Genomic DNA, 9,226 nt, shown 5'->3' with positions numbered 1-9,226 from the left:
CGAAGCGTCATGCAACTTCCGAGCGTCAGTTTTAAACTAGGAATGAATCTCCTTGGTTTCTATTTTCACTTCGAATCACAGAATGGGTCGCTATTGAACACATGCTACGAAGCCTCAAGCAACTTACAAGCATCAGTTTTGAGATAGGAATGAATCTCCTTGGTTTCTAGTCGATTTTCACTTTAATATACAGAATAAATCCCCACGGAACATTTGCTACGAACCCTCAAGCAACTGAAGGAGCATCGATTTCGAGCTAGGAATGAATCTCCTTGGTTTCTAGTCTTTTCACATTAATACATAGAATAAATCGCCACAAAACATTTGTTACGAAGCGTCATCAGCTTACGAGCATCAGTTTTAAACTGGGAATGAATCTCCTTGGTTTCTATTTTCACTTCGAATCACAGAATGGGACGCTATTGAACATTTGCTACGAAGCCTCAAGCAACTTACGAGCGTGAATTTTGAGATAGGAATGAGTCTCCTTGGTTTCCAGTCGATTTTCACTAATACACAGAATAAATCGCTACAGAGCAGGTTTTACGAAGCCCCATGCAACTTCCGAGCATCAATTTTGAACTAGGAATGAATCTTCTTAGTTTCTAGTCTATTATCACTTTAATATGCAGACTGAGTCGCTACAGAACAAGTGTTACGGAGCCTCGTATATACAAACCACCTAGTGTACCAAATATGATGCTAGTCACGAAGCAGTGCTATGGAGAAATTTGATAGTTATGAGGTATGAGTCTCCTTCGTTACTAGTCAAATCAGCCCTCCAGCCTAGCCAAAAAAGGGTTATGCATTTTGTTGGTAGGTAGGTAGATAGATAGGTAGATAGACTGATAGGTTCGTAAGTAGGCAGGTAGACAGATAAATAGATAAGGGAGGTAGATCTAGGTAGAATGGGAGATAGATAAATAGGTAGGTTGGTAAGTAGGTAGGTAGATAGATAGGTTGGTACATAAACAGGTAGGTAGGCAGATAAGTAGGGTAGGTAGATAGACCGGCATATAGGTAGATATAGAGGTAGGTAGATTGGTAGCAGGTAGGTAGGTAGATTAAGGTGGAGACAGTAAAGGTAGGTAGGTAGGTTGACTGGTAGGTAGGTAGATAGACTGGCATGTAGGTAGATAGATAGATGTAGGTAGATTGGTAGTAGGTAGATAGATAGATACTGTTAGATTACTGTAATGTAAACAGAAATTAACATTGGAAATACTATATAGAAATCTCATTTTTATCAATTATTCTTTATATATCATCTTGGTGTTAATAATTACTAAATTATTTATCGTTTAAATGACAGCAAAATTACCGTAGAAGAAGCGTAAGATATTTTGTCAAGCAGTTACTGATTTTTCTTACGATTGCGTGATAATGCAGGGAAGAAAATCGTATATCGTCATTTATCGTCGTTGTTTCTGAGTTGTGGTGTCCTGTGGTGCAAGTAAATGATTTACAGAGACTTATTTTATAACTAGAAGGCAGAAAAAGTAGCATGGAATAAAAATAAATGGTTTTTAGGAAATAATGGTGAAAGTGGTGTGGTATGTGAGAAGAGCTTGTTTATCATCGGAATTTGTAATAATTTGTAGTTTTTTGTCATTTATGTCATCCTGATGCGATTAAATGACCAATTATTACTTACCTGATAATTAGAAAACAGAAAAGGACGCTGAAAAAGCATGAAGCAAAAATAAGGAAGGTATTTCAGATTTGGATCGTACGTCTGGCAGTTAGAATCTCATATCATCGTTATCGTTAGCCATATATCATGTTGGTGGGATTATATTTTATCGTTTAAATAAATTGACAGACTAATTAGCGTAAAATGAGCGTAAGATGTTTTAGAACAATTACCGTACTGATTATGCTTACGATTGTTTGATAAAGCAGGGAAGAAATTCGTTTATCGTCATTTATCATCGTTATTTCTTCGTTACAGCGTATTGTGGTGCAAGGAAATGATTTATAGCGATTTATTTTATAACTAGAAGGCAGAAAAAGTAGTATGGAATAAAAATATATAAGGCAGAAATATGGAGGGTAATTCGAATTTGAATCGTACGTCTGGCAGTTACTCATTTATCATCGTTATTCTTAGCTAGATATCATGTTGATAGGATTAAATGACTAATAATTATATAAATGATAATCAGAAAGCAGATAAAATGGCATAAAAGAAGAATATAGCGTTCTTCTTAAATTTGAATCGTACGTCTGGCAGTTAGAATCTCGCATTTATCATCGTTATTCTTAGCTAATATGTCATATAGGTGGGAATAAATAACGAGTAATTATTTAACTGATAATTAGAAAGCAGAGAAAGTGGTATATAAGAAGAATATCGTTTTTTCTCAAATATTAATCGTACGTCTGGCAGATCGATGTTGCCGGAGGCTGTGGAACGCTGCCGCGCCTCTCAGTCCCTCCTCTACTCTAGGCGAGGGGGATGATGCGTCGTGGCTCGCTTTTCAAGGTAAGTTTTTCTACGTTTTCTTTGATTTATTATACTCTTATGAAAAAAATGTTAATATAGAACTTTTTAACGATATTTAGGTTAGAATTAAGAAAGTGGAGGGTTATTTTGAGGTGTTTTGCGAGTTATTCGGGTTTTGAGTTACGATTTCCAATATGGCGTAAATGTAGCGCAATCATTTCGATTTTCCTCCCTTTTCTTCCTCTTTGGCAATTATTGAATTTTGAAGGGCACCATTGTAGTCTAGAAATTAATTTAGGATATATTTGATGCCTCTGTTATGAATAAATATTTCCTTAAACATGAAAAAGGGAGTTAAAATGATCCTGGTGAAATAGACTGCTTGTTTAGGGTCCGTAGCGCCTTGTTGGCAGCGATGAATTTTTATTTTAGGTATATTTTGTGCAATTTTGTATTTCAGGTAATTTTTGCAGAGGTTAAAGCTTTTGCTCCGAAGGGGATATGTAATGCAGGGTACGGTAGGTTGCTAAAGTTCCCAGGATGCGATTCACCCTAAGGCCCAGAGAGATTTGTTTTATTCTGGCCATCTGCTGACTGTTTTTGAAGTCAGGATTTTTCATATACCATAATATGTTTTGAATTTTACTTTCATTTTTTTTTTTTTATGGCCATCTGACTTTTTGAAGTCAGGTTTTTTCATGGATTGTAGTGATTTGAATTTCAGTATTTTCATTTTTGTATTGGATTTTTTGAAACTGCATTTTTCTGGAGTCCTTTTTAGGATGGATTTTTTGAGACTTGCAATTTTTTGAATCAGTTTTTTGTCAGATTTGTACCTATTTTTGAAGTCAGTATTTTCATAGTGTTTTGAATTCATCAGTATTTTTGTTTATGGACATTTTGAGATTGCATTTTTTTGGAGAGGCCTTTCTAGGATGGATTTTTTGAGATCTGCACTTTTTTTAATCAGTTTCAGATTTGTACCTATTGATTTTTGAAGTCGGGATTTTTCATAGATTGCTTTGAATTTAATGTTTTCATTTTTTTATTGACATACTGAGATTGCATTTTTCTGGAAAGGCCTTTTCAGCATGGATTTTTATTTGCACTTTTTTAAATCAGTTTTTTCTTTTAGATATGTATTTATTTTTTTGACGGCAGGATTTTTAGATTATAGTAAGCAACGTTGGGTCTGGTTAGTACTTGGATGGGTGACCGCCTGGGAACACCAGATGCTGTTGGCATCCCTACGTGTCAAGTGGGGTTGGTGGAGGATTAGTGCCCCTCCCTGTAAAACAATTAACTCTAAGCCCTTGGCCACCCCGTCTGGGATACATGGCGTCTGGCAATGAATGAATGAAAAATGAACGATATGTTTTGAATTTTTTTTTTTTTCGTTTATGGACATTTTGAGATAGTATTTTTCTGGAGGCCTTTTTATAATGGATTTTTTTTAGATTTGCAATTTTTTCATGTTTTTTTTTTTTTGATGGATATTGAAATTTAACTTTGATTGTAGGATAATATTGAGATTGCGTTTTTCATGTCTGTTTATTGCAATTTTCTTGTTTTTTTATGGATATTTTGATTTTTCATGTTTTTTTCATTGGATTTTTTTAGTTTTACATTTTTTTAATGGATATTTTGAGATTTGCACTTTTCATTTTTTTGTTGGACTTTTTTTTATTTCTGCACTTTTTTAATGTCTTTATGGATATTGAGATTGGCACTTTTCATGTTTTTTTTTTTTTTTTCCGATTGATTTTTTGAGTTGCGCTTTTAATGTCCTATTTTTAGTATGGATAATTTGAGATTTCCACCTTTCTGTCTGGAAATGTGTAAAATCTGAAATATATTGTTTTCTGATTTAACATGGACAGCCAAAGAATATACAAGGTTGACTGGCATTTTCATTTTTTTTTTTTAAATTGAAGATAGCGTAACCTAAGGTTTGACCCAAATAAACTTGCGACGAAGGTACCATAGAAGTGTCGTACAGAACAGTGGTTAGGAACACAAAATGAATGATTTTTTAAAGACTAGGCCTATGGAATATTTAATTTTTTTTTACTCGATAACCTAACCTAACCTTTGTCGTAAAACTGACTTGACAGTGCTATAGAACAGTTGTAAGGAAGTGATTGGAACACGAATCGGATTTTTAAGACTACGGTATATTGTTCAAATGTTTTTTACTTGAAGATAACCTAACCTTTGACTTAAAAATTACATGCAGTAAGTGCCATGGAAGTGTCATACAGAACAGTGGTTAGGACAACAATGGGTTTGATTTTTTAGACTAGACCTATGGCATATTCCTCAGTTTTTTTTTATTCTATAATCAAACCTAACCTTTGACTTAAAAATAACTTGCTACAGAAGTGCTATAAAACAGTCGTAAGGAAGATTGGAACACTAATCAGATGTTTTTAACTGGTATATTCATTTTTTTAACTCAAAGATAATGTAACCTAACCTTTGACTTAAGAATCCATCCATCCATTGCCAGACGCCATGAATCCCAAATGGGGTGGCCAAGGGCTTAGAGTTAATTGTTTTACAGGGAGGGGCACTAATCCTCCACCAACCCCACTTGACACGTAGGGATGCCAACAGCATCTGGTGTTCCCAGGCGGTCACCCATCCAAGTACTAACCAGACCCAACGTGTCGTAAATTGAAATGCCGTAAAATGATTTTTAAGTGGCATTTCCAATTTTTTTTTAATCAAAGATAATGTAACCTAACATTTGACTTAAAAATTTCTGAAGAAAGTGACATAGAACTGTCGTAAATTGATATGGAAAACAGATCTGATATTTTAAAGACTGTGGTATATTCAATTTTTTTTTTAAATTGAAGATAACGTAACCTAACCTTTGAATTAATAACTTGACGAAAGTACCATAGAAACGTCGTACAGAACAGTTAGGAACACAAAATGAATCTGATTTTAAAGACTAGACCTGTGGCATATTCGTTATATTTTTACTTTATAACCTAACCTAACCTTTGACTTAAAAATTTGCTACAAAAGTGCTTAGAACAGTTGTAATGAAGTGATTGGAATAGGAATCAGACTTTAAGACTGGTATATTCAATTTTTTTTACCTGAAGATAACCTAACCTACCATTTGAATTAATAACTTGCAACAAAAGTACCATAGAATTGTACAGAACAGTGGTTAGGAACACAAAATAGGTGATTTTTTTTCTTGACTAGGCCTATGGCATATTCATTTTTTTTTTTTTTTTTAACCTAACCTAACGTTTGACTTGAAAATAACTTGCTACGAAAGTGCTATAGAACAGTCGTAAGGAAGTGATTGGAACACTAATCTGATTTTAAGACTGTGGTATATTCCTTTTTTTTTTTTTACACAAGGATAACCTAACCTAATCTTTGACTTAAGAATAATTTACAAAGTGCCATAGAACTGTCATAAATTGAAATGTAAAACAGATCAGATATTTTAAAGACTAGGGTGTATTCAGTTTTTTTAAATCGAAGGTAACGTAATGTAACTTTTGACTTAGGAATAATTTAAGAGTGACATAGAACTGTTGTAAGGAGGGGAGTCAAGGACAGAAGAAAAATGGCTAAATTGTCAACTGTGGATGGGAGTACAGATGACATTAGCAGAACTGAATATAGCTGGACACTGGTAGTACAGATAGATGATACAAGCCACCACTTGAGAGCCCAGGCGAATTCAAAATAACACAATCACAAAAGTGACGCCCTGCAGTATGATCCCTTGCTCCCGAGCGTCACAAAAGTGACGCCCTGTGGTTGTTTAATCTAACCCTAAAATCAGTTGAGCAATAAATCACTTAAACCTAAAAATTTGTTGGTCAAAATAATTGTATTAAAAGCGATTATATAAGACTGATTTATTTCCTCACAACCCAAGCTAATTTCACTTATCAGCTCCTCTAACCCAAAATTACCGCAAAATCAGTTGTGAGAACAATAAATCGTCCTAAAAATTTGTAGGTCAAAATAATCGTATTTATAAAAGCAGCTGAGATTTATTTCCTCCCAACCAAAGCTTATTAGGGTACATTTTTACAAGTAGCCAATACACCTCCCAAGGTTGTGCAGTATATTTTTCTGGACCTGACCTAACCTGCTGCAGTGGAATGCATATATGGTGGTATTACAGTACACATATATATATTCCTGAACTGCATTCTGGCAACGTGCAGAATACCCAAATTAGATTCACATAATCTCTTGATCTAACTCAGAATTCCCCTAATATCAATTGTATGAGAATAAATCAGTCTAAATTTATCAAGCACTGTACTCTCAAAGATAACCCATTGTTTGATGGGTAGAAAGTGGAATTATACATGTGGGAGAAGACCAAGGATGAGATGTAGGGATGGAGTGGTGTATGAGACTAACGAGGAGTGTATGTGAGTAAGGTGGAGGAGGGGAGAGGAAGGTGGAGGCTGATTATGGGATGGAGTGGAGGTATGAGAAAAGGGGGTGTGAGCTGGGGCAGGGCAGTGAAATGGCAGGGGACAGGGTGACATGGAGGCAATTCGTTTGTGGCCACCCCTTAAGAGACCAAGGCATATGACAATTAATAGATGGACAAATAGTTGCAACATACAACTAACACTAGAATGATGCTAGTCAAGAAGTGTGGAAAGTTTCGCATTAGTTACAATAATTGTATCATTTTATAGTTGGGGGAAGCGGTTTCTGAATCGGTAGAGAGGTGGCCTGCTGTCCTAATGGACCCAGGATCGAATCCCGGCTGGGACAAGGAGCAGTTTTATTTTAATTTCCTAAAAAAAGACTTTCCTGATCTACCAGATGACTTGAAGACATGTAAAAATACCCCTGCTAATACCAGTACACCAGTCCTGTATGAGACAGCCCTAGCATGTATTCAATATGGATGGTGGGTGTTAGCGCTGAAGTGGTGACATGTGGAGATGTAGAACTACTGGGTCTTGGGATAGGTCACTGCCCCCGAGAAATAGGCTCTGAAGCCTTTGCTCAGAGTCGGACACATAAAAAAAATTAAAAAAATAATAATTGTATCATTTTATAGTTGAAATAATCGTATTGCATTTTAGTTACAATAATGGTATCGCATGTTATAGTTACAATAATCATATGCATAATATAGTTACAATAATCGTATCATTTTATCTATCTATCTATCTATAGCCTGACGCCCTAATCCCGCAAAGAGTGGCCGCAGACAAAACGCCTCCAAGTCGCTCTGTCACCCACCATTTGACTACCCTCCCCCCAACTCACTCCCCCCTCCCTCATATACCTCTCAACTCCATCCCTCCACCTCATCCTCGGTCTACCTCTCCCTCTCCCTCCCTCCACCTCACCTACATACATCTCGTTAGTTGCAATAATCGTACGCATGTTATAGTTACAATAATCGTATCATTTTATAGTTACAATAATTGTATCTCATTATAGTTACAATAATCGAATAATTTTATAGTTACAATAATCGTAATGAGGATGAGATGGAAGGATGGGGTGAAGAGGTATATGAGAGAGGGGGGTGTGAGTTGGGAGCAGGGCAGTGAAATGGCGGGGGACAGGGCGATGTGGAGGCGATTTGTTTGTGGCCACGCCATACGGTTTAAGGCGTCTGGCAATGGATGGATGGAATAATCGTATCTCATTTATCAGCCCACTAAAACCTGTATTAAGAAGATGGATGTTGGTGTGGGTTAAATGTATTACTGGTATTACTATTATTACAGTATTATTATTATTGCAGCACATCCCATGAAGTTAGGTGTTTGATATTTTTATTACAAGAGATGATGGTTTTTGTGGTGATTTTTTTCATTATTTTTCAATTTATTTTTTATTTATTTATTTATTTTTTACCAGAGATGATTTTGTGGTGGTGGTGGTGTGATATTGATTCCCCCCCCCCCCCTCCTTTCAGCGTAGTCCTGGGGCACACCAAGGCGGGTGTGGGTGCGGGGCCTCTCACCCTTGTGTTTATCCTTGGGGCGGGGCTGGGCATCCCCCCGACAAGGCCGACCTCGACTGGCTTCCCGAAAACTGTATGACCTGTCGGACTTGACCGGAGGAGGAGGAGAAGGAGGGGTCAGTCCAATGCAGCGGCGGCTAGTACGGGGCGTAGTTGATGCGGTAGTTGGGGTCCCTGGTTTCCGCAGAGAGGCCCCGAGGACACACAACGTCCAACTCGACCCATGGTACGTATACTGGTTCCCTCTCGCCCCACCTAAGCCCTCCTCTGCCTGTCAACCCGTCCTTTCTCTGCGGCCCCAGTCTGATTTTATGCTGAGTGCTTGAATTAGCAAGGTGCGAGAGCCTACCTCCACCTCATTCAATCCAAGATGTCGTCATAGCCGCACATGCGCGGGTAGGTGCATGTGTACGCGTGCATGGATGTGTGCACCTTCGTGTACACCATGCAATAAAATCAACGGGCATGTGGAGATTGGGCGGCACGACACTCTATGGCCGAAGGGTTTAACTTCTTTCTTCAACCACCTTCCTTTTTTTTTTCCTAAGGCTTTTCGTGGTCTCTTATACATATACAAATTTTCTCTCCATCTCATCACCCTGTTGCTCTGTCAGTCTGTCTATTGCTTTCCCTGCTACATCTATCTGAATTAACCCGTTCTCTCCCTGTGGTCTGGTTTTAGATAGGGGTGGAGTGGGGGGAGGGGGGTGTGGGTATAGTTACTAGGCTTATGGGAAAATGGGATAGGACTGGCTCAGATAGATAGATTTTAGATAGATACTCTGGTCTGT

The 9,226-nt window shown here is 37.3% G+C and overlaps 1 long non-coding RNA gene across 1 annotated transcript; it reads left to right on the top strand.

Moving 5' to 3' along the window:
- The first annotated feature begins 2,461 nt into the window (after positions 1-2,461).
- On the top strand, positions 2,462-8,637 carry LOC145416787 (uncharacterized). Its single transcript, XR_013900329.1, has 2 exons — positions 2,462-2,485; positions 8,388-8,637. It is a non-coding gene; the product is annotated as an uncharacterized LOC145416787 (long non-coding RNA).
- The last annotated feature ends 589 nt before the right edge of the window (positions 8,638-9,226 follow it).

Source organism: Coenobita brevimanus, chromosome 107 (genome assembly GCF_032717465.1).
Source record: "Coenobita brevimanus isolate Jiangsu-jjx chromosome 107, ASM3271746v2, whole genome shotgun sequence".
In the NCBI taxonomy this organism is placed as follows: Eukaryota; Metazoa; Arthropoda; class Malacostraca; order Decapoda; family Coenobitidae; genus Coenobita; species Coenobita brevimanus.
The sequence above is the reverse complement of the archived record's forward strand: the minus strand, read 5'-3'. Positions and strand labels throughout refer to the sequence as shown.